The sequence below is a fragment of the Hyperolius riggenbachi genome, chromosome 2 (genome assembly GCF_040937935.1).
Source record: "Hyperolius riggenbachi isolate aHypRig1 chromosome 2, aHypRig1.pri, whole genome shotgun sequence".
Classification (NCBI taxonomy): domain Eukaryota; kingdom Metazoa; phylum Chordata; class Amphibia; order Anura; family Hyperoliidae; genus Hyperolius; species Hyperolius riggenbachi.
In genome coordinates this window covers 146,792,813-146,811,202 of record NC_090647.1, presented here as the reverse complement: position 1 = coordinate 146,811,202, position 18,390 = coordinate 146,792,813, and the positions used below count along the sequence as shown (strand labels likewise).

The window sequence follows — 18,390 nt, the reverse complement described above, 5'->3', positions numbered from 1 at the left end:
CTAGCATATTACAATTACAGCTATCAATGAAACTATTTGTAACGTCTGACTAACATATGTATATATCGGCAATGAACCGATATATGACATAAGCAGGAACGCTGACTAGGAATGGAGTAACACAGGGAACAGGACTCAGAAGGATTCGCTATCTCTTCGCAGAGATGAACGCAATCCACAAACGGTAACAGAACAGGATTCAGAAGGATTCGTTATCTCTTCGCAGAGATGAACGCAATCCACAAACGGTAACAGAACAGGATTCAGAAGGATTCGTTATCTCTACGCAGAGATGAACGCAATCCACAAACAGTAACAGAACAGGATTCAGAAGGATTCGTTATCTCTTCGCAGAGATGAACGCAATCCACAAACAGAACCAGGAGCAGGGTAACTACCTCAGCACGGGTGGTCACGGTACGCGCAACCTACCAAAACGTGCTGGAAAGCTGACTAACTGCACACAGGATATAAACAGTTCGTGTACGTATACATCAGCGACACTGATGTATTAACGTAACACAAATACAAGGAAAATAATAAACGTGCTGGTATGCATATATATTGGCAATGAACCAATATATGATGCAAAGACCAGCAAAGTATCTTTATAACAATAAACACGATCGGGGGCTAAAGCGACAGCAAGGCAGGCTTAAGCTGAAGCTATGAAAACCCAAGGAAACCCTGCAGGAAGCAGATCTTTATACTGAGGTCATCCAATGGGAGCAGACATGCAGATTCCCACACAGGTGAATGATAATCAGTCACAAGCTGACAGCAGGGAAAGACAGACAAAGCTATGCAACTTGCATGGAAATAGATCAGAACTGCCTGAGCTGCAGCACTACTTCCAGCAATAGCTGCTGCAGCAGCGATCATTACACATATGTATATATCGGCAATGAACCGATATATGACATAAGCAGGAACGCTGACTAGGACTGGAGTAATACAGGGAACAGGACTCAGAAGGATTCGCTATCTCTTCGCAGAGATGAACGCAATCCACAAACGGTAACAGAACAGGATTCAGAAGGATTCGTTATCTCTTCGCAGAGATGAACGCAATCCACAAACAGTAACAGAACAGGATTCAGAAGGATTCGTTATCTCTTCGCAGAGATGAACGCAATCCACAAACGGTAACAGGACAGGATTCAGAAGGATTCGTTATCTCTTCGCAGAGATGAACGCAATCCACAAACAGAACCAGAAGCAGGGTAACTACCTCAGCACGGGTGGTCACGGTACGCGCAACCTACCAAAACGTGCTGGAAAGCTGACTAACTGCACACAGGATATAAACAGTTCGTGTACGTATACATCAGCGACACTGATGTATTAACGTAACACAAATACAAGGAAAATAATAAACGTGCTGGTATGCATATATATTGGCAATGAACCAATATATGATGCAAAGACCAGCAAAGTATCTTTATAACAAGAAACACGATCGGGGGCTAAAGCGACAGCAAGACAGGCTTAGGCTGAAGCTATGAAAACCCCAAGGAAACCCTGCAGGAAGCAGATCTTTATACTGAGGTCATCCAATGGGAGCAGACATGCAGATTCCCACACAGGTGAATGATAATCAGTCACAAGCTGACAGCAGGGAAAGACAGACAAAGCTATGCAGCTTGCATGGAAATAGATCAGAACTGCCTGAGCTGCAGCACTACTACTTCCAGTAATAGCTGCTGCAGCAGCGATCATTACAATACCTTACAACTAATAAGTGTAACGATTTGTGTCAGCAAAGAACAGAATTCTGATTTGTAAAGGATTGCGGAGATGCCGCCGCGTCAAGCAGTAGCATGGCGGCTATCTCCGCGTTCCAGCCGGCGGGTTCCGTCATGCGGGGACAGGATGGACTGGTGCCTGGGTTAGTGGGGAATGAGAGGGAAGCCGCCGCAGCGCCGAGTGGCATGGCGACTGTCCCCGCATTTCAGCCAGTAGCTTTCGTCGCATGGTCGCATGGTGGATCTTTGCCTACTCTTTCACCGGCACACAGACTAAGTTCTACGCGCGCGCACACAGACAGGATCTTTATGCATACAGAAGGGGAGTCAGCTGATCAGCCGGTCAGCTGACTCCAACACTGATCAGGATTGGTTGAGTGACTGGGGCGTGGCTTTAGAGCGCTCCCAATATATATAGGGCAGGCCTGTCAGTTGTTCCTTGTCTGCTGTTGCATTCGCTACGTGTGAGCACTCAGACCATAGTCAGACCCGAAAGTGTGCTAGAACCAGCAGGAGCTGGGGATCCACACTTAGGCCTGGTGCACACCAAAAAACGCTAGCAGATCCGCAAAATGCTAGCAGATTTTGAAACGCTTTTTGTTATTTTTCTGTAGCGTTTCAGCTAGCATTTTGCGGTTTTGTGAAGCGTTTTTGGTGTAGTAGATTTCAGATATTGTTACAGTAAAGCTGTTACTGAACAGCTTCTGTAACAAAAACGCCTGCAAAACCGCTCTGAACTGCTGTTTTTCAGAGCAGTTTGCGTTTTTCCTATACTAAACATTGAGGCAGAAACGCATCCACAATCCAAAAAATGCCTCACCCCGGGAGTATGCGTTTCTGCAAAACGCCTCCCGCTCTGGTGTGCACCACCCCATTGAGATACATTGACCAAGCGTATCCACAGCCGCAAGCGGCTGCAGAAACGCTGAAAATGCCGCTCGGTGTGCACCAGCCCTTAGACAGATTCTGTTGATAGCTTAAAGTACTAATTGAATTGTATTAATTGTTATGACCTTCTGCTAGCCTTGACTACCCTCCTGTCTTGTGATTCTGTGCCTTCGCCTATCTGATCTGGTTGCCGACTGGCTTATCCCTCACTCTGTTTCTGTCTTCCGTTTTTGTGCTGTATCTGCCCGTGTGTTGCCAAACTGGCTAGTCTGACTCTCCTGCCCTCACCAGGGAGCTTAGTCCTGGTGAGGGGCCCTTAGGTTAGTTATCACCTGCTCTTCAGGTAGATAGCTGCAGTACAGTCTGAATCATCTAGATAGCTGCAGTACAGTCTGAATCATCTAGATAGCTGCAGTACAGTCTGAATCAATTCAATTCACTTTATTGTCATTGTGTAACACAACAAAATTACTTTTCATGACAACCCCACGGTGCATATAGGGAACATAGTGATAGTAACAAGGAAGAGAAGAAATTATACAAGTATGCCAGGTATTACAGATGTTTAAACAATTTGTACACAGTGTTAATTATTTCATAGAGGATTCAGAGTTTATCAAGTTTGGGAAAAAGCTGTCTTTCAGTCTGTTTGTGTGTGTGCGGGTTGATCTAAAACGTTTACCTGATGGAAGGAGCTCAAACAAGGCATTTCCAGGGTGAGTGTTGTTTTTGATAATGTTTTTGGCCCTTCTCAAGCTGCGAGTATTATACAAAAGTTTGGAAGTTGCCTGCGGACACACTAAGCCGAAGGCGCCCGCTATCGTCAGATCGCATAAGCTAAGTGGCTTCAGGCCTGGTTAGTAGCTGCATGGGAGACCGGCTGTGAACCCCAGGTGCTGCAGGTGTTTTTTTGGGTTTGAGGCCCAATGGCTATGAGCACGCGTGGGAAGCCTCACCTTCAAGGCGCCGGAACGGCGCCATAGAGGTTGCCTGTGGCCACACTAAGCCGAAAGCGCCCGCTCTCGTCAGATCGCGGAAGCTAAGCGGCTTCAGGCCTGGTTAGTAGCTGCATGGGAGACCGGCTGTGAACCCCAGGTGCTGCAGGCGTTTTTTTGGGTTTGAGGCCCAATGGCTATGAGCACGCGTGGGAAGCCTCACCTTCTTGCCTGCGGCCACACTAAGCCGAAAGCGCCCGCTCTCGCCAGATCGCGGAAGCTAGGCGGCTTCAGGCCTGGTTAGTAGCTGCATGGGAGACCGGCTGTGAACCCCAGGTGCTGCAGGAGTTTTTTTGGGTTTAAGGCCCAATGGCTGTGAGCACGCGTGGGAAGCCTCACCTTCAAGGTGCCGGAACGGCGCCTTGGAGGTTGCCTGCGGCCACACTAAGCCGAAAGCGCCCGCTCTCATCAGATTGCGGAAGCTAAGCGGCTTCAGGCCTGGTTAGTAGCTGCATGGGAGACCGGCTGTGAACCCCAGGTGCTGCAGGTGCTTTTTTGGGTTTGAGGCCCAATGGCTATGAGCACGCGTGGGAAGCCTCACCTTCAAGGCGCCGGAACGGCGCCTTGGAGGTTGCCTGCGGCCACACTAAGCCGAAAGCGCCCGCTCTCGTCAGATCGCGGAAGCTAAGCGGCTTCAGGCCTGGTTAGTAGCTGCATGGGAGACCGGCTGTGAACCCCAGGTGCTGCAGGCGTTTTTTTGGGTTTGAGGCCCAATGGCTATGAGCACGCGTGGGAAGCCTCACCTTCAAGGCGCCGGAACGGCGCCTTGGAGGTTGCCTGCGGCCACACTAAGCCGAAAGCACCCGCTCTCGTCAGATTGCGGAAGCTAAGCGGCTTCAGGCCTGGTTAGTAGCTGCATGGGAGACCGGCTGTGAACCCCAGGTGCTGCAGGCGTTTTTTTGGGTTTGAGGCCCAATGGCTATGAGCACGCGTGGGAAGCCTCACCTTCAAGGCGCCGGAACGGCGCCTTGGAGGTTGCCTGCGGCCACACTAAGCCGAAAGCGCCCGCTCTCGTCAGATCGCGGAAGCTAAGCGGCTTCAGGCCTGGTTAGTAGCTGCATGGGAGACCGGCTGTGAACCGCAGGTGCTGCAGGCGTTTTTTTGGGTTTGAGGCCCAATGGCTATGAGCACGCGTGGGAAGCCTCACTTTCAAGGCGCCGGAACGGCGCCTTGGAGGTTGCCTGCGGCCACACTAAGCCGAAAGCGCCCGCTCTCGTCAGATCGCGGAAGCTAAGCGGCTTCAGGCCTGGTTAGTAGCTGCATGGGAGACCGGCTGTGAACCCCAGGTGCTGCAGGCGTTTATTTGGGTTTGAGGCCCAATGGCTATGAGCACGCGTGGGAAGCCTCACCTTCAAGGCGCCGGAACGGTGCCTTGGAAGTTGCCTGCGGCCACACTAAGCCGAAAGCGTCAGATCGCGGAAGCTAAGCGGCTTCAGGCCTGGTTAGTAGCTGCATGGGAGACCGTCTGTGAACCCCAGGTGCTGCAGGCGTTTTTTTGGGTTTGAGGCCCAATGGCTATGAGCACGCGTGGGAAGCCTCACCTTCAAGGCGCCGGAACGGCGCCTTGGAGGTTGCCTGCGGCCACACTAAGCCGAAAGCGCCCGCTCTCGTCAGATCGCGGAAGCTAAGCGGCTTCAGGCCTGGTTAGTAGCTGCATGGGAGACTGGCTGTGAACCCCAGGTGCTGCAGGTGTTTTTTTGGGTTTGAGGCCCAATGGCTATGAGCACGCGTGGGAAGCCTCACCTTCAAGGCGCCGGAACGGCGCCTTGGAGGTTGCCTGCGGCCACACTAAGCCGAAAGCGCCCGCTCTCGTCAGATCGCGGAAGCTAAGTGGCTTCAGGCCTGGTTAGTAGCTGCATGGGAGACCGGCTGTGAACCCCAGGTGCTGCAGGCATTTTTTTGGGTTTGAGGCCCAATGGCTATGAGCACGCGTGGGAAGCCTCACCTTCAAGGCGCCGGAACGGCACCTTGGAGGTTGCCTGCGGCCACACTAAGCCGAAAGCGCCCGCTCTCGTCAGATCGCGGAAGCTAAGCGGCTTCAGGCCTGGTTAGTAGCTGCATGGGAGACCGGCTGTGAACCCCAGGTGCTGCAGGTGTTTTTTTGGGTTTGAGGCCCAATGGCTATGAGCACGCGTGGGAAGCCTCACCTTCAAGGCGCCGGAACGGCGCCTTGGAGGTTGCCTGCGGCCACACTAAGCCGAAAGCGCCCGCTTTCGTCAGATCGCGGAAGCTAAGCGGCTTCAGGCCTGGTTAGTAGCTGCATGGGAGACTGGCTGTGAACCCCAGGTGCTGCAGGCGTTTTTTTGGGTTTGAGGCCCAATGGCTATGAGCACGCGTGGGAAGCCTCACCTTCAAGGCGCCGGAACGGCGCCTTGGAGGTTGCCTGCGGCCACACTAAGCCGAAAGCGCCCGCTCTCGTCAGATCGCGGAAGCTAAGCGGCTTCAGGCCTGGTTAGTAGCTGCATGGGAGACCGGCTGTGAACCCCAGGTGCTGCAGGTGTTTTTTTGGGTTTGAGGCCCAATGGCTATGAGCACGCGTGGGAAGCCTCACCTTCAAGGCGCCGGAACGGCGCCTTGGAGGTTGCCTGCGGCCACACTAAGCCGAAAGCGCCCGCTCTCGTCAGATCACGTAAGCTAAGCGGCTTCAGGCCTGGTTAGTAGCTGCATGGGAGACCGGCTGTGAACCCCAGGTGCTGCAGGTGTTTTTTTGGGTTTGAGGCCCAATGGCTATGAGCACGTGTGGGAAGCCTCACCTTCAAGGCGCCGGAACGGCGCCTTGGAGGTTGCCTGCGGCCACACTAAGCCGAAAGCGCCCGCTCTCGTCAGATCGCGGAAGCTAAGCGGCTTCAGGCCTGATTGGTAGCTGCATGGGAGACCGGCTGTGAACCCCAGGTGCTGCAGTCGTTTTTTTGGGTTTGAGGCCCAATGGCTATGAGCACGCGTGGGAAGCCTCACCTTCAAGGCGCCGGAACGGCGCATTGGAGGTTGCCTGCGGCCACACTAAGCCGAAAGCGCCCGCTCTCGTCAGATCGCGCAAGCTAAGCGGCTTCAGGCCTGCTTAGTAGCTGCATGGGAGACCGGATGTGAACCCCAGGTGCTACAGGCGTTTTTTTGGGTTTGAGGCCCAATGGCTATGAGCACGCGTGGGAAGCCTCACCTTCAAGGCGCCGGAACGGCGCCTTGGAGGTTGCCTGCGCCCACACTAAGCCGAAAGCGCCCGCTCTCGTCAGATCGCGGAAGCTAAGCGGCTTCAGGCCTGATTGGTAGCTGCATGGGAGACCGGCTGTGAACCCCAGGTGCTGCAGGCGTTTGTTTGGGTTTGAGGCCCAATGACTATGAGCCCGCGTGGGAAGCCTCACCTTCAAGGCGCCGGAACGGCGCCTTGGAGGTTGCCTGCGGCCACACTAAGCCGAAAGTGCCTGCTCTCGTCAGATCGCGCAAGCTAAGCGGCTTCAGGCCTGGTTAGTAGCTGCATGGGAGACCGGCTGTGAACCCCAGGTGCTGCAGGCGTTTTTTTGGGTTTGAGGCCCAATGGCTATGAGCACGCGTGGGAAGCCTCACCTTCAAGGCGCCGGAACGGCGCCTTGGAGGTTGCCTGCGGCCACACTAAGCCGAAAGCGCCCGCTCTCGTCAGATCGCGGAAGCTAAGCGGCTTCAGGCCTGGTTAGTAGCTGCATGGGAGACCGGCTGTGAACCCCAGGTGCTGCAGGTGTTTTTTTGGGTTTGAGGCCCAATGGCTATGAGCACGCGTGGGAAGCCTCACCTTCAAGGCGCCGGAACAGCGCCTTGGAGGTTGCCTGCGGCCACACTAAGCCGAAAGCGCCCGCTCTCGTCAGATCGCGCAAGCTAAGCGGCTTCAGGCCTGGTTAGTAGCTGCATGGGAGACCGGCTGTGAACCCCAGGTGCTGCAGCTGTTTTTTTGGGTTTGAGGCCCAATGGCTATGAGCACGCGTGGGAAGCCTCACCTTCAAGGCGCCGGAACGGCGCCTTGGAGGTTGCCTGCGGCCACACTAAGCCGAAAGCGCCCGCTCTCGTCAGATCGCGGAAGCTAAGCGGCTTCAGGCCTGGTTAGTAGCTGCATGGGAGACCGGCTGTGAACCCCAGGTGCTGCAGGCGTTTTTTTGGGTTTGAGGCCCAATGGCTATGAGCACGCGTGGGAAGCCTCACCTTCAAGGCGCCGGAACGGCGCCTTGGAGGTTGCCTGCGGCCACACTAAGCCGAAAGCGCCCGCTCTCGTCAGATTGCGGAAGCTAAGCGGCTTCAGGCCTGGTTAGTAGCTGCATGGGAGACCGGCTGTGAACCCCAGGTGCTGCAAGCGTTTTTTTGGGTTTGAGGCCCAATGGCTATGAGCACGCGTGGGAAGCCTCACCTTCAAGGCGCCGGAACGGCGCCTTGGAGGTTGCCTGCGGCCACACTAAGCCGAAAGCGCCCGCTCTCGTCAGATCGCGGAAGCTAAGCGGCTTCAGGCCTGGTTAGTAGCTGCATGGGAGACCGGCTGTGAACCCCAGGTGCTGAAGGCGTTTTTTTGGGTTTGAGGCCCAATGGCTATGAGCACGCGTGGGAAGCCTCACCTTCAAGACGCCGGAACGGCGCATTGGAGGTTGCCTGCGGCCACACTAAGCCGAAAGCGCCCGCTCTCGTCAGATCGCGGAAGCTAAGCGGCTTCAGGCCTAGTTAGTAGCTGCATGGGAGACCGGCTGTGAACCCCAGGTGCTGCAGGCGTTTTTTTGGGTTTGAGGCCCAATGGCTATGAGCACGTGTGGGAAGCCTCACCTTCAAGGCGCCGGAACGGCGCCTTGGAGGTTGCCTGCGGCCACACTAAGCCGAAAGCGCCAGCTCTCGTCAGATCGCGGAAGCTAAGCGGCTTCAGGCCTGGTTAGTAGCTGCATGGGAGACCGGCTGTGAACCCCAGGTGCTGCAGGCGTTTTTTTGGGTTTGAGGCCCAATGGCTATGAGTACGTGTGGGAAGCCTCACCTTCAAGGCGCCGGAACGGCGCCTCGGAGGTTGCCTGCGGCCACACTAAGCCGAAAGCGCCCGCTCTCGTCAGATCGCGGAAGCTAAGTGGCTTCAGGCCTGGTTAGTAGCTGCATGGGAGACCGGCTGTGAACCCCAGGTGCTGCAGGCGTTTTTTTGGGTTTGAGGCCCAATGGCTATGAGCACGCGTGGGAAGCCTCACCTTCAAGGCGCCGGAACGGCGCCTTGGAGGTTGCCTGTGGCCACACTAAGCCGAAAGCGCCCGCTCTCGTCAGATTGCGGAAGCTAAGCGGCTTCAGGCCTGGTTAGTAGCTGCATGGGAGACCGGCTGTGAACCCCAGGTGCTGCAGGTGTTTTTTTGGGTTTGAGGCCCAATGGCTATGAGCACGCGTGGGAAGCCTCACCTTTAAGGCGCCGGAACGGCGCCTTGGAGGTTTCCTGCGGCCACACTAAGCCGAAAGCGCCCGCTCTCGTCAGATCGCGGAAGCTAAGCGGCTTCAGGCCTGGTTAGTAGCTGCATGGGAGACCGGCTGTGAACCCCAGGTGCTGCAGGCGTTTTTTTGGGTTTGAGGCCCAATGGCTATGAGCACGCGTGGGAAGCCTCACCTTCAAGGCCCCGGAACGGCGCCTTGGAGGTTGCCTGCGGCCACACTAAGCCGAAAGCGCCCGCTCTCGTCAGATCGCGGAAGCTAAGCGGCTTCAGGCCTGGTTAGTAGCTGCATGGGAGACCTGCTGTGAACCCCAGGTGCTGCAGGCGTTTTTTTGGGTTTGAGGCCCAATGGCTATGAGCACGCGTGGGAAGCCTCACCTTCAAGGCGCCGGAACGGCGCCTTGGAGGTTGCCTGCGGCCACACTAAGCCGAAAGTGCCCGCTCTCATCAGATCGCGGAAGCTAAGCGGCTTCAGGCCTGGTTAGTAGCTGCATGGGAGACCGGTTGTGAACCCCAGGTGCTGCAGGCGTTTTTTTGGGTTTGAGGCCCAATGGCTATGAGCACGCGTGGGAAGCCTCACCTTCAAGGCGCCGGAACGGCGCCTTGGAGGTTGCCTGCGGCCACACTAAGCCGAAAGCGCCCGCTCTCGTCAGATCGCGGAAGCTAAGCGGCTTCAGGCCTGGTTAGTAGCTGCATGGGAGACCTGCTGTGAACCCCAGGTGCTGCAGGCGTTTTTTTGGGTTTGAGGCCCAATGGCTATGAGCACGCGTGGGAAGCCTCACCTTCAAGGCGCCGGAACGGCGCCTTGGAGTTTGCCTGCGGCCACACTAAGCCGAAAGCGCCCGCTCTCGTCAGATCGCGGAAGCTAAGCGGCTTCAGGCCTGGTTAGTAGCTGCATGGGAGACTGGCTGTGAACCCCAGGTGCTGCAGGTGTTTTTTTGGGTTTGAGGCCCAATGGCTATGAGCACGCGTGGGAAGGTTTCCCGGCGCCTTGGAGGTTGCCTGCGGCCACACTAAGCCGAAAGCGCCCGCTCTCGTCAGATCGCGGAAGCTAAGCGGCTTCAGGCCTGGTTAGTAGCTGCATGGGAGACCGGCTGTGAACCCCAGGTGCTGCAGGCGTTTTTTTGGGTTTGAGGCCCAATGGCTATGAGCACGCGTGGGAAGCCTCACCTTCAAGGCGCCGAAACGGCGCCTTGGAGGTTGCCTGCGGCCACACTAAGCCGAAAGCGCCCGCTCTCGTCAGATCGCGGAAGCTAAGCGGCTTCAGGCCTGGTTAGTAGCTGCATGGGAGACCGGCTGTGAACCCCAGGTGCTGCAGGCGTTTTTTTGGGTTTGAGGCCCAATGGCTATGAGCACGCGTGGGAAGCCTCACCTTCAAGACGCCGGAACGGCGCCTTGGAGGTTGCCTGCGGCCACACTAAGCCGAAAGCGCCCGCTCTCGTCAGATCGCGGAAGCTAAGCGGCTTCAGGCCTGGTTAGTAGCTGCACGGGAGACCGGCTGTGAACCCCAGGTGCTGCAGGTGTTTTTTTGGGTTTGAGGCCCAATGGCTATGAGCACGCTTAGGAAGCCTCACCTTCAAGGCGCCGGAACGGCACCTTGGAGGTTGCCTGCGGCTACACTAAGCCGAAAGCGCCCGCTCTCGTCAGATTGCCGAAGCTAAGCGGCTTCAGGCCTGGTTAGTAGCTGCATGGGAGACCGGCTGTGAACCCCAGGTGCTGCAGGCGTTTTTTTGGGTTTGAGGCCCAATGGCTATGAGCACGCGTGGGAAGCCTCACCTTCAAGGCGCCGGAACGGCGCCTTGGAGGTTGCCTGCGGCTACACTAAGCCGAAAGCGCCCGCTCTCGTCAGATCGCGGAAGCTAAGCGACTTCAGGCCTGGTTAGTAGCTGAATAGGAGACCGGCTGTGAACCCCAGGTGCTGCAGGCGTTTTTTTGGGTTTGAGGCCCAATGGCTATGAGCACGCGTGGGAAGCCTCACCTTCAAGGCGCCGGAACGGCGCCTTGGAGGTTGCCTGCGGCCACACTAAGCCGAAAGCGCCCGCTCTCGTCAGATCGTGGAAGCTAAGTGGCTTCAGGCATGGTTAGTAGCTTCATGGGAGACCGGCTGTGAACCCCAGGTGCTGCAGGCGTTTTTTTGGGTTTGAGGCCCAATGGCTATGAGCACGCGTGGGAAGCCTCACCTTCAAGGCGCCGGAACGGCGCCTTGGAGGTTGCCTGCGGCCACACTAAGCCGAAAGCGCCCGCTCTCGTCAGATCGCGGAAGCTAAGCGGCTTCAGGCCTGGTTAGTAGCTGCATGGGAGACCGGCTGTGAACCCCAGGTGCTGCAGGCGTTTTTTTGGGTTTGAGGCCCAATGGCTATGAGCACGCGTGGGAAGCCTCACCTTCAAGGCGCCGGAACGGCGCCTTGGAGGTTGTCTGCGGCCACACTAAGCCGAAAGCGACCGCTCTCGTCAGATCGCGGAAGCTAAGCGGCTTCAGGCCTGGTTAGTAGCTGCATGGGAGACCGGCTGTGAACCCCAGGTGCTGCAGGCGTTTTTTTGGGTTTGAGGCCCAATGGCTATGAGCACGCGTGGGAAGCCTCACCTTCAAGGCGCCGGAACGGCGCCTTGGATGCTGCCTGCGGCCACACTAAGCCGAAAGCGCCCGCTCTCGTCAGATCGCGGAAGCTAAGCGGCTTCAGGCCTGGTTAGTAGCTGCATGGGAGACCGGCTGTGAACCCCAGGTGCTGCAGGCGTTTTTTTGGGTTTGAGGCCCAATGGCTATGAGCACGCGTGGGAAGCCTCACCTTCAAGGCGCCGGAACGGCGCCTTGCAGGTTGCATGCGGCCACACTAAGCCGAAAGCGCCCGCTCTCGTCAGATCGCGGAAGCTAAGCGGCTTCAGGCCTGGTTAGTAGCTGCATGGGAGACCGGCTGTGAACCCCAGGTGCTGCAGGCGTTTTTTTGGGTTTGAGGCCCAATGGCTATGAGCACGCGTGGGAAGCCTCACCTTCAAGGCGCCGGAACGGCGCCTTGGAGGTTGCCTGCGGCTACACTAAGCCGAAAGCGCCCGCTCTCGTCAGATCGCGGAAGCTAAGCGGCTTCAGGCCTGGTTAGTAGCTGCATGGGAGACCGGCTGTGAACCCCAGGTGCTGCAGGCGTTTTTTTGGGTTTGAGGCCCAATGACTATGAGCACGCGTGGGAAGCCTCACCTTCAAGGCGCCGGAACGGCGCCTTGGAGGTTGCCTGCGGCCACACTAAGCCGAAAGCGCCCGCTCTCGTCAGATCGCGGAAGCTAAGCGGCTTCAGGCCTGGTTAGTAGCTGCATGGGAGACCGGCTGTGAACCCCAGGTGCTGCAGGTGTTTTTTTGGGTTTGAGGCCCAATGGCTATGAGCACGCGTGGGAAGCCTCACCTTCAAGGCGCCGGAATGGCGCCTTGGAGGTTGCCTGCGGCCACACTAAGCCGAAACCGCCTGCTCTCGTCAGATCGTGGAAGCTAAGCGGCTTCAGGCCTGGTTAGTAGCTGCATGGGAGACCGGCTGTGAACCCCAGGTGCTGCAGGCATTTTTTTGGGTTTGAGGCCCAATGGCTATGAGCACGCGTGGGAAGCCTCACCTTCAAGGCGCCGGAACGGCACCTTGGAGGTTGCCTGCGGCCACACTAAGCCGAAAGCGTCAGATCGCGGAAGCTAAGCGGCTTCAGGCCTGGTTAGTAGCTGCATGGGAGACCGGCTGTGAACCCCAGGTGCTGCAGGCGTTTTTTTGGGTTTGAGGCCCAATGGCTATGAGCACGCGTGGGAAGCCTCACCTTCAAGGCGCCGGAACGGCGCCTTGGAGGTTGCCTGCGGCCACACTAAGCCGAAAGCGCCCGCTCTCGTCAGATCGCGGAAGCTAAGCGGCTTCAGGCCTGGTTAGTAGCTGCATGGGAGACTGGCTGTGAACCCCAGGTGCTGCAGGTGTTTTTTTGGGTTTGAGGCCCAATGGCTATGAGCACGCGTGGGAAGCCTCACCTTCAAGGCGCCGGAACGGGGCCTTGGAGGTTGCCTGTGGCCACACTAAGCCGAAAGCGCCCGCTCTCGTCAGATCGCGGAAGCTAAGCGGCTTCAGGCCTGGTTAGTAGCTGCATGGGAGACCGGCTGTGAACCCCAGGTGCTGCAGGCGTTTTTTTGGGTTTGAGGCCCAATGGCTATGAGCACGCGTGGGAAGCCTCACCTTCAAGGCGCCGGAACGGCACCTTGGAGGTTGCCTGCGGCCTCACTAAGCCTAAAGCGCCCGCTCTCGTCAGATCGCGGAAGCTAAGCGGCTTCAGGCCTGGTTAGTAGCTGCATGGGAGACCGGCTGTGAACCCCAGGTGCTGCAGGCATTTTTTTGGGTTTGAGGCCCAATGGCTATGAGCACGCGTGGGAAGCCTCACCTTCAAGGCGCCGGAACAGCGCCTTGGAGGTTGCCTGCGGCCACACTAAGCCAAAAGCGCCCGCTCTCGTCAGATCGCGGAAGCTAAGCGGCTTCAGGCCTGGTTAGTAGCTGCATGGGAGACCGGCTGTGAACCCCAGGTGCTGCAGGCGTTTTTTTGGGTTTGAGGCCCAATGGCTATGAGCACGCGTGGGAAGGTTTCCCGGCGCCTTGGAGGTTTCCTGCGGCCACACTAAGCTGAAAGCGCCCGCTCTCGTCAGATAGCGGAAGCTAAGCGGCTTCAGGCCTGGTTAGTAGCTGCATGGGAGACCGGCTGTGAACCCCAGGTGCTGCAGGTGTTTTTTTGGGTTTGAGGCCCAATGGCTATGAGCACGCGTGGGAAGCCTCACCTTCAAGGCGCCGCAACGGCGCCTTGGAGGTTGCCTGCGGCCACACTAAGCCGAAAGCGCCCGCTCTCGTCAGATCGTGGAAGCTAAGCGGCTTCAGGCCTGGTTAGTAGCTGCATGGGAGACCGGCTGTGAACCCCAGGTGCTGCAGGCGTTTTTTTGGGTTTGAGGCCCAATGGCTATGACCACGCGTGGGAAGCCTCACCTTCAAGGCGCCGGAACGGCGCCTTGGAGGTTGCCTGCGGCCACACTAAGCCGAAAGCGCCCGCTCTCATCAGATCGCGGAAGCTAAGTGGCTTCAGGCGTGGTTAGTAGCTGCATGGGAGACCGGCTGTGAACCCCAGGTGCTGCAGGTGTTTTTTTGGGTTTGAGGCCCAATGGCTATGAGCACGCGTGGGAAGCCTCACCTTCAAGGCGCCGGAACGGCACCTTGGAGGTTGCCTGCGGCCACACTAAGCCGAAAGCGCCCGCTCTCGTCAGATCGCGGAAGCTAAGCGGCTTCAGGCCTGGTTAGTAGCTGCATGGGAGACCAGCTGTGAACCCCAGGTGCTGCAGGTGTTTTTTTGGGTTTGAGGCCCAATGGCTATGAGCACGCGTGGGAAGCCTCACCTTCAAGGCGCTGGAACGGCGCCTTGGAGGTTGCCTGCGGCCACACTAAGCCGAAAGCGCCCGCTCTCGTCAGATCGCGGAAGCTAAGCGCCTTCAGGCCTGGTTAGTAGCTGCATGGGAGACCGGTTGTGAACCCCAGGTGCTGCAGGTGTTTTTTTGGGTTTGAGGCCCAATGGCTATGAGCACGCGTGGGAAGCCTCACCTTCAAGGCGCCGGAACGGCGCCTTGGAGGTTGCCTGCGGCCACGCTAAGCCGAAAGCGCCCGCTCTCGTCGGATCGCGGAAGCTAAGCGTCTTCAGGCCTGGTTAGTAGCTGCATGGGAGACCGGCTGTGAACCCCAGGTGCTGCAGGCGTTTTTTTGGGTTTGAGGCCCAATGGCTATGAGCACGCGTGGGAAGCCTCACCTTCAAGGCGCCGGAACGGCGCCTTTGAGGTTGCCTGCGGCCACACTAAGCTGAAAGCGCCCGCTCTCGTCAGATTGCGGAAGCTAAGCGGCTTCAGGCCTGGTTAGTAGCTGCATGGGAGACTGGCTGTGAACCCCAGCTGCTGCAGGCGTTTTTTTAAGTTTGAGGCCCAATGGCTATGAGCACGCGTGGGAAGCCTCACCTTTAAGGCGCCGGAACGGCGCCTTGGAGGTTGCCTGTGGCCACACTAAGCCGAAAGCGCCCGCTCTCGTCAGATTGCGGAAGCTAAGCGGCTTCAGGCCTGGTTAGTAGCTGCATGGGAGACCGGCTGTGAACCCCAGGTGCTGCAGGCGTTTTTTTGGGTTTGAGGCCCAATGGCTATGAGCACGCGTGGGAAGCCTCACCTTCAAGGCGCCGGAACGGCGCCTTGGAGGTTGCCTGCGGCCACACTAAGCCGAAAGCGCCCGCTCTCGTCAGATCGCGGAAGCTAAGCGGCTTCAGGCCTGGTTAGTAGCTGCATGGGAGACCGGCTGTGAACCCCAGGTGCTGCAGGCGTTTTTTTGGGTTTGAGGCCCAATGGCTATGAGCACGCGTGGGAAGCCTCACCTTCAAGGCGCCGGAACGGCGCCTTGGAGGCTGCCTGCGGCCACACTAAGCCGAAAGCGCCCGCTCTCGTCAGATCGCGGAAGCTAAGCGGCTTCAGGCCTTGTTAGTAGCTGCATGGGAGACCGGCTGTGAACCCCAGGTGCTGCAGGCGTTTTTTTGGGTTTGAGGCCCAATGGCTATGAGCACGCGTGGGAAGCCTCACCTTCAAGTGCCGGAATGGCGCCTTGGAGGTTGCCTGCGGCCACACTAAGCCGAAACCGCCCGCTCTCGTCAGATCGTGGAAGCTAAGCGGCTTCAGGCCTGGTTAGTAGCTGCATGGGAGACCGGCTGTGAACCCCAGGTGCTGCAGGCATTTTTTTGGGTTTGAGGCCCAATGGCTATGAGCACGCGTGGGAAGCCTCACCTTCAAGGCGCCGGAACGGCACCTTGGAGGTTGCCTGCGGCCACACTAAGCCGAAAGCGTCAGATCGCGGAAGCTAAGCGGCTTCAGGCCTGGTTAGTAGCTGCATGGGAGACCGGCTGTGAACCCCAGGTGCTGCAGGCGGTTTTTTGGGTTTGCGGCCCAATGGCTATGAGCACGCGTGGGAAGCCTCACCTTCAAGGCGCCGGAACGGCGCCTTGGAGGTTCCCTGCGGCCACACTAAGCCGAAAGCGCCCGCTCTCGTCAGATCGCGGAAGCTAAGCGGCTTCAGGCCTGGTTAGTAGCTGCATGGGAGACCGGCTGTGAACCCCAGGTGCTGCAGGTGTTTTTTGGGGTTTGAGGCCCAATGGCTATGAGCTCGCGTGGGAAGCCTCACCTTCAAGGCGCCGGAACGGCGCCTTGGAGGTTGCCTGCGGCCACACTAAGCCGAAAGCGCCCGCTCTCGTCAGCTCGCGGAAGCTAAGCGGCTTCAGGCCTGGTTAGTAGCTGCATGGGAGACCGGCTGTGAACCCCAGGTGCTGCAGGTGTTTTTTTGGGTTTGAGGCCCAATGGCTATGAGCACGCGTGGGAAGCCTCACCTTCAAGGCGCCGGAACGGCACCTTGGAAGTTGCCTGCGGCCACACTAAGCCGAAAGCGCCCGCTCTCGTCAGATCGCGGAAGCTAAGCGGCTTCAGGCCTGGTTAATAGCTGCATGGGAGACCGGCTGTGAACCCCAGGTGCTGCAGGCGTTTTTTTGGGTTTGAGGCCCAATGGCTATGAGCACGCGTGGGAAGCCTCACCTTCAAGGCGCCGGAACGGCGCCTTTGAGGTTGCCTGCGGCCACACTAAGCCGAAAGCGCCCGCTCTCGTCAGATTGCGGAAGCTAAGCGGCTTCAGGCCTGGTTAGTAGCTGCATGGGAGACCGGCTGTGAACCCCAGGTGCTGCAGGCGTTTTTTTGGGTTTGAGGCCCAATGGCTATGAGCACGCGTGGGAAGCCTCACCTTCAAGGCGCCGGAACGGCGCCTCGGAGATTGCCTGCGGCCACACTAAGCCGAAAGCACCCGCTCTCGTCAGATCGCGGAAGCTAAGTGGCTTCAGGCCTGGTTAGTAGCTGCATGGGAGACCGGCTGTGAACCCCAGGTGCTGCAGGTGTTTTTTTGGGTTTGAGGCCCAATGGCTATGAGCACGTGTGGGAAGCCTCACCTTCAAGGCGCCGGAACGGCGCCTTGGAGGTTGCCTGCGGCCACACTAAGCCGAAAGCGCCCGCTCTCGTCAGATCGCGGAAGCTAAGCGCCTTCAGGCCTGGTTAGTAGCTGCATGGGATACCGTTTGTGAACCCCATGTGCTGCAGGTGTTTTTTTGGGTTTGAGGCCCAATGGCTATGAGCACGCGTGGGAAGCCTCACCTTCAAGGCGCCGGAACGGCGCCTTGGAGGTTGCCTGTGGTCACACTAAGCCGAAAGCGCCCGCTCTCATCAGATCGCGGAAGCTAAGCGGCTTCAGGCCTGGTTAGTAGCTGCATGGGAGACCGGCTGTGAACCCCAGGTGCTGCAGGCGTTTTTTTGGGTTTGAGGCCCAATGGCTATGAGCACGCGTGGGAAGCCTCACCTTCAAGGCGCCGGAACGGCGCCTTGGAGGTTGCCTGCGGCCACACTAAGCCGAAAGCGCCCGCTCTCGTCAGATCGCGGAAGCTAAGCGGCTTCAGGCCTGGTTAGTAGCTGCATGGGAGACCGGCTGTGAACCCCAGGTGCTGCAGGCGTTTTTTTTGGGTTTGAGGCCCAATGGCTATGAGCATGCGTGGGAAGCCTCACCTTCAAGGCGCCTTGGAGGTTGCCTGCGGCCACACTAAGCCGAAAGCGCCCGCTCTCGTCAGATCGCGGAAGCTAATCGGCTTCAGGCCTGGTTAGTAGCTGCATGGGAGACCGGCTGTGAACCCCAGGTGCTGCAGGCGTTTTTTTGGGTTTGAGGCCCAATGGCTATGAGCACGCGTGGGAAGCCTCACCTTCAAGGCGCCGGAACGGCGCCTTGGAGGCTGCCTGCGGCCACACTAAGCCGAAAGCGCCCGCTCTCGTCAGATCGCGGAAGCTAAGCGGCTTCAGGCCTGGTTAGTAGCTGCATGGGAGACCGGCTGTGAACCCCAGGTGCTGCAGGCGTTTTTTTGGGTTTGAGGCCCAATGGCTATGAGCACGCGTGGGAAGCCTCACCTTCAAGGCGCCGGAACGGCGCCTTGGAGGTTGCATGCGGCCACACTAAGCCGAAAGCGCCCGCTCTCGTCAGATCGCGGAAGCTAAGCGGCTTCAGGCCTGGTTAGTAGCTGCATGGGAGACCGGCTGTGAACCCCAGGTGCTGCAGGCGTTTTTTTGGGTTTGAGGCCCAATGGCTATGAGCACGCGTGGGAAGCCTCACCTTCAAGGCGCCGGAACGGCGCCTTGGAGGTTGCCTGCGGCTACACTAAGCCGAAAGCGCCCGCTCTCGTCAGATCGCGGAAGCTAAGCGGCTTCAGGCCTGGTTAGTAGCTGCATGGGAGACCGGCTGTGAACCCCAGGTGCTGCAGGCGTTT

At 58.0% G+C, this 18,390-nt stretch overlaps 1 long non-coding RNA gene, 12 other non-coding genes and 59 pseudogenes across 13 annotated transcripts in view; 71 read left to right on the top strand and 1 right to left on the bottom strand.

Annotated features, from left to right (window-relative positions):
• Positions 1-18,390, bottom strand: part of LOC137545897 (uncharacterized) — a 104,937-nt gene that overhangs the window by 42,289 nt on the left and 44,258 nt on the right. The window lies entirely within an intron of this gene.
• LOC137556945 (5S ribosomal RNA) lies at positions 3,622-3,740 on the top strand (annotated as a pseudogene).
• LOC137552534 (5S ribosomal RNA) lies at positions 3,798-3,916 on the top strand (annotated as a pseudogene).
• On the top strand, positions 4,000-4,118 carry LOC137559465 (5S ribosomal RNA; annotated as a pseudogene).
• Positions 4,202-4,320, top strand: LOC137552671 (5S ribosomal RNA). Its single transcript, XR_011027159.1, has one exon. It is a non-coding gene; the product is annotated as a 5S ribosomal RNA (ribosomal RNA).
• On the top strand, positions 4,404-4,522 carry LOC137557161 (5S ribosomal RNA; annotated as a pseudogene).
• LOC137558770 (5S ribosomal RNA) lies at positions 4,606-4,724 on the top strand (annotated as a pseudogene).
• Positions 4,808-4,926, top strand: LOC137552660 (5S ribosomal RNA). Its single transcript, XR_011027158.1, has one exon. It is a non-coding gene; the product is annotated as a 5S ribosomal RNA (ribosomal RNA).
• Positions 5,202-5,320, top strand: LOC137547960 (5S ribosomal RNA; annotated as a pseudogene).
• On the top strand, positions 5,404-5,522 carry LOC137557222 (5S ribosomal RNA; annotated as a pseudogene).
• Positions 5,606-5,724, top strand: LOC137557288 (5S ribosomal RNA; annotated as a pseudogene).
• Positions 5,808-5,926, top strand: LOC137548524 (5S ribosomal RNA; annotated as a pseudogene).
• Positions 6,010-6,128, top strand: LOC137557287 (5S ribosomal RNA; annotated as a pseudogene).
• LOC137551657 (5S ribosomal RNA) lies at positions 6,212-6,330 on the top strand (annotated as a pseudogene).
• On the top strand, positions 6,414-6,532 carry LOC137548574 (5S ribosomal RNA; annotated as a pseudogene).
• LOC137552980 (5S ribosomal RNA) lies at positions 6,616-6,734 on the top strand (annotated as a pseudogene).
• Positions 6,818-6,936, top strand: LOC137550655 (5S ribosomal RNA; annotated as a pseudogene).
• LOC137551293 (5S ribosomal RNA) lies at positions 7,020-7,138 on the top strand (annotated as a pseudogene).
• On the top strand, positions 7,222-7,340 carry LOC137557286 (5S ribosomal RNA; annotated as a pseudogene).
• LOC137552094 (5S ribosomal RNA) lies at positions 7,424-7,542 on the top strand (annotated as a pseudogene).
• Positions 7,626-7,744, top strand: LOC137552648 (5S ribosomal RNA). The gene has a single exon (XR_011027157.1). It is a non-coding gene; the product is annotated as a 5S ribosomal RNA (ribosomal RNA).
• On the top strand, positions 7,828-7,946 carry LOC137549207 (5S ribosomal RNA; annotated as a pseudogene).
• On the top strand, positions 8,030-8,148 carry LOC137548737 (5S ribosomal RNA; annotated as a pseudogene).
• LOC137559187 (5S ribosomal RNA) lies at positions 8,232-8,350 on the top strand (annotated as a pseudogene).
• LOC137559462 (5S ribosomal RNA) lies at positions 8,434-8,552 on the top strand (annotated as a pseudogene).
• Positions 8,636-8,754, top strand: LOC137558044 (5S ribosomal RNA; annotated as a pseudogene).
• Positions 8,838-8,956, top strand: LOC137549284 (5S ribosomal RNA; annotated as a pseudogene).
• Positions 9,040-9,158, top strand: LOC137557849 (5S ribosomal RNA; annotated as a pseudogene).
• Positions 9,242-9,360, top strand: LOC137549671 (5S ribosomal RNA). The gene has a single exon (XR_011026842.1). It is a non-coding gene; the product is annotated as a 5S ribosomal RNA (ribosomal RNA).
• On the top strand, positions 9,444-9,562 carry LOC137557057 (5S ribosomal RNA; annotated as a pseudogene).
• Positions 9,646-9,764, top strand: LOC137549658 (5S ribosomal RNA). The gene has a single exon (XR_011026840.1). It is a non-coding gene; the product is annotated as a 5S ribosomal RNA (ribosomal RNA).
• Positions 9,848-9,966, top strand: LOC137547959 (5S ribosomal RNA; annotated as a pseudogene).
• Positions 10,034-10,152, top strand: LOC137552637 (5S ribosomal RNA). Its single transcript, XR_011027156.1, has one exon. It is a non-coding gene; the product is annotated as a 5S ribosomal RNA (ribosomal RNA).
• On the top strand, positions 10,236-10,354 carry LOC137552625 (5S ribosomal RNA). The gene has a single exon (XR_011027155.1). It is a non-coding gene; the product is annotated as a 5S ribosomal RNA (ribosomal RNA).
• LOC137548003 (5S ribosomal RNA) lies at positions 10,438-10,556 on the top strand (annotated as a pseudogene).
• On the top strand, positions 10,640-10,758 carry LOC137551606 (5S ribosomal RNA; annotated as a pseudogene).
• Positions 10,842-10,960, top strand: LOC137549956 (5S ribosomal RNA; annotated as a pseudogene).
• On the top strand, positions 11,044-11,162 carry LOC137552134 (5S ribosomal RNA; annotated as a pseudogene).
• Positions 11,246-11,364, top strand: LOC137552614 (5S ribosomal RNA). The gene has a single exon (XR_011027154.1). It is a non-coding gene; the product is annotated as a 5S ribosomal RNA (ribosomal RNA).
• On the top strand, positions 11,448-11,566 carry LOC137548401 (5S ribosomal RNA; annotated as a pseudogene).
• Positions 11,650-11,768, top strand: LOC137552602 (5S ribosomal RNA). The gene has a single exon (XR_011027153.1). It is a non-coding gene; the product is annotated as a 5S ribosomal RNA (ribosomal RNA).
• Positions 11,852-11,970, top strand: LOC137558576 (5S ribosomal RNA; annotated as a pseudogene).
• Positions 12,054-12,172, top strand: LOC137557088 (5S ribosomal RNA; annotated as a pseudogene).
• On the top strand, positions 12,256-12,374 carry LOC137557284 (5S ribosomal RNA; annotated as a pseudogene).
• LOC137549699 (5S ribosomal RNA) lies at positions 12,458-12,576 on the top strand (annotated as a pseudogene).
• On the top strand, positions 12,852-12,970 carry LOC137547958 (5S ribosomal RNA; annotated as a pseudogene).
• Positions 13,054-13,172, top strand: LOC137556944 (5S ribosomal RNA; annotated as a pseudogene).
• On the top strand, positions 13,256-13,374 carry LOC137559438 (5S ribosomal RNA; annotated as a pseudogene).
• LOC137558935 (5S ribosomal RNA) lies at positions 13,458-13,576 on the top strand (annotated as a pseudogene).
• Positions 13,644-13,762, top strand: LOC137550688 (5S ribosomal RNA; annotated as a pseudogene).
• Positions 13,846-13,964, top strand: LOC137558619 (5S ribosomal RNA; annotated as a pseudogene).
• Positions 14,048-14,166, top strand: LOC137550640 (5S ribosomal RNA; annotated as a pseudogene).
• LOC137557085 (5S ribosomal RNA) lies at positions 14,250-14,368 on the top strand (annotated as a pseudogene).
• On the top strand, positions 14,452-14,570 carry LOC137548938 (5S ribosomal RNA; annotated as a pseudogene).
• On the top strand, positions 14,654-14,772 carry LOC137549911 (5S ribosomal RNA; annotated as a pseudogene).
• Positions 14,856-14,974, top strand: LOC137553313 (5S ribosomal RNA; annotated as a pseudogene).
• LOC137547902 (5S ribosomal RNA) lies at positions 15,058-15,176 on the top strand (annotated as a pseudogene).
• LOC137552590 (5S ribosomal RNA) lies at positions 15,260-15,378 on the top strand. The gene has a single exon (XR_011027152.1). It is a non-coding gene; the product is annotated as a 5S ribosomal RNA (ribosomal RNA).
• LOC137548257 (5S ribosomal RNA) lies at positions 15,462-15,580 on the top strand (annotated as a pseudogene).
• LOC137548111 (5S ribosomal RNA) lies at positions 15,663-15,781 on the top strand (annotated as a pseudogene).
• Positions 16,057-16,175, top strand: LOC137558984 (5S ribosomal RNA; annotated as a pseudogene).
• LOC137548452 (5S ribosomal RNA) lies at positions 16,259-16,377 on the top strand (annotated as a pseudogene).
• Positions 16,461-16,579, top strand: LOC137559237 (5S ribosomal RNA; annotated as a pseudogene).
• Positions 16,663-16,781, top strand: LOC137558799 (5S ribosomal RNA; annotated as a pseudogene).
• Positions 16,865-16,983, top strand: LOC137558296 (5S ribosomal RNA; annotated as a pseudogene).
• Positions 17,067-17,185, top strand: LOC137552404 (5S ribosomal RNA; annotated as a pseudogene).
• LOC137556863 (5S ribosomal RNA) lies at positions 17,269-17,387 on the top strand (annotated as a pseudogene).
• LOC137552577 (5S ribosomal RNA) lies at positions 17,471-17,589 on the top strand. Its single transcript, XR_011027150.1, has one exon. It is a non-coding gene; the product is annotated as a 5S ribosomal RNA (ribosomal RNA).
• Positions 17,663-17,781, top strand: LOC137558444 (5S ribosomal RNA; annotated as a pseudogene).
• Positions 17,865-17,983, top strand: LOC137552566 (5S ribosomal RNA). Its single transcript, XR_011027149.1, has one exon. It is a non-coding gene; the product is annotated as a 5S ribosomal RNA (ribosomal RNA).
• Positions 18,067-18,185, top strand: LOC137558575 (5S ribosomal RNA; annotated as a pseudogene).
• On the top strand, positions 18,269-18,387 carry LOC137557086 (5S ribosomal RNA; annotated as a pseudogene).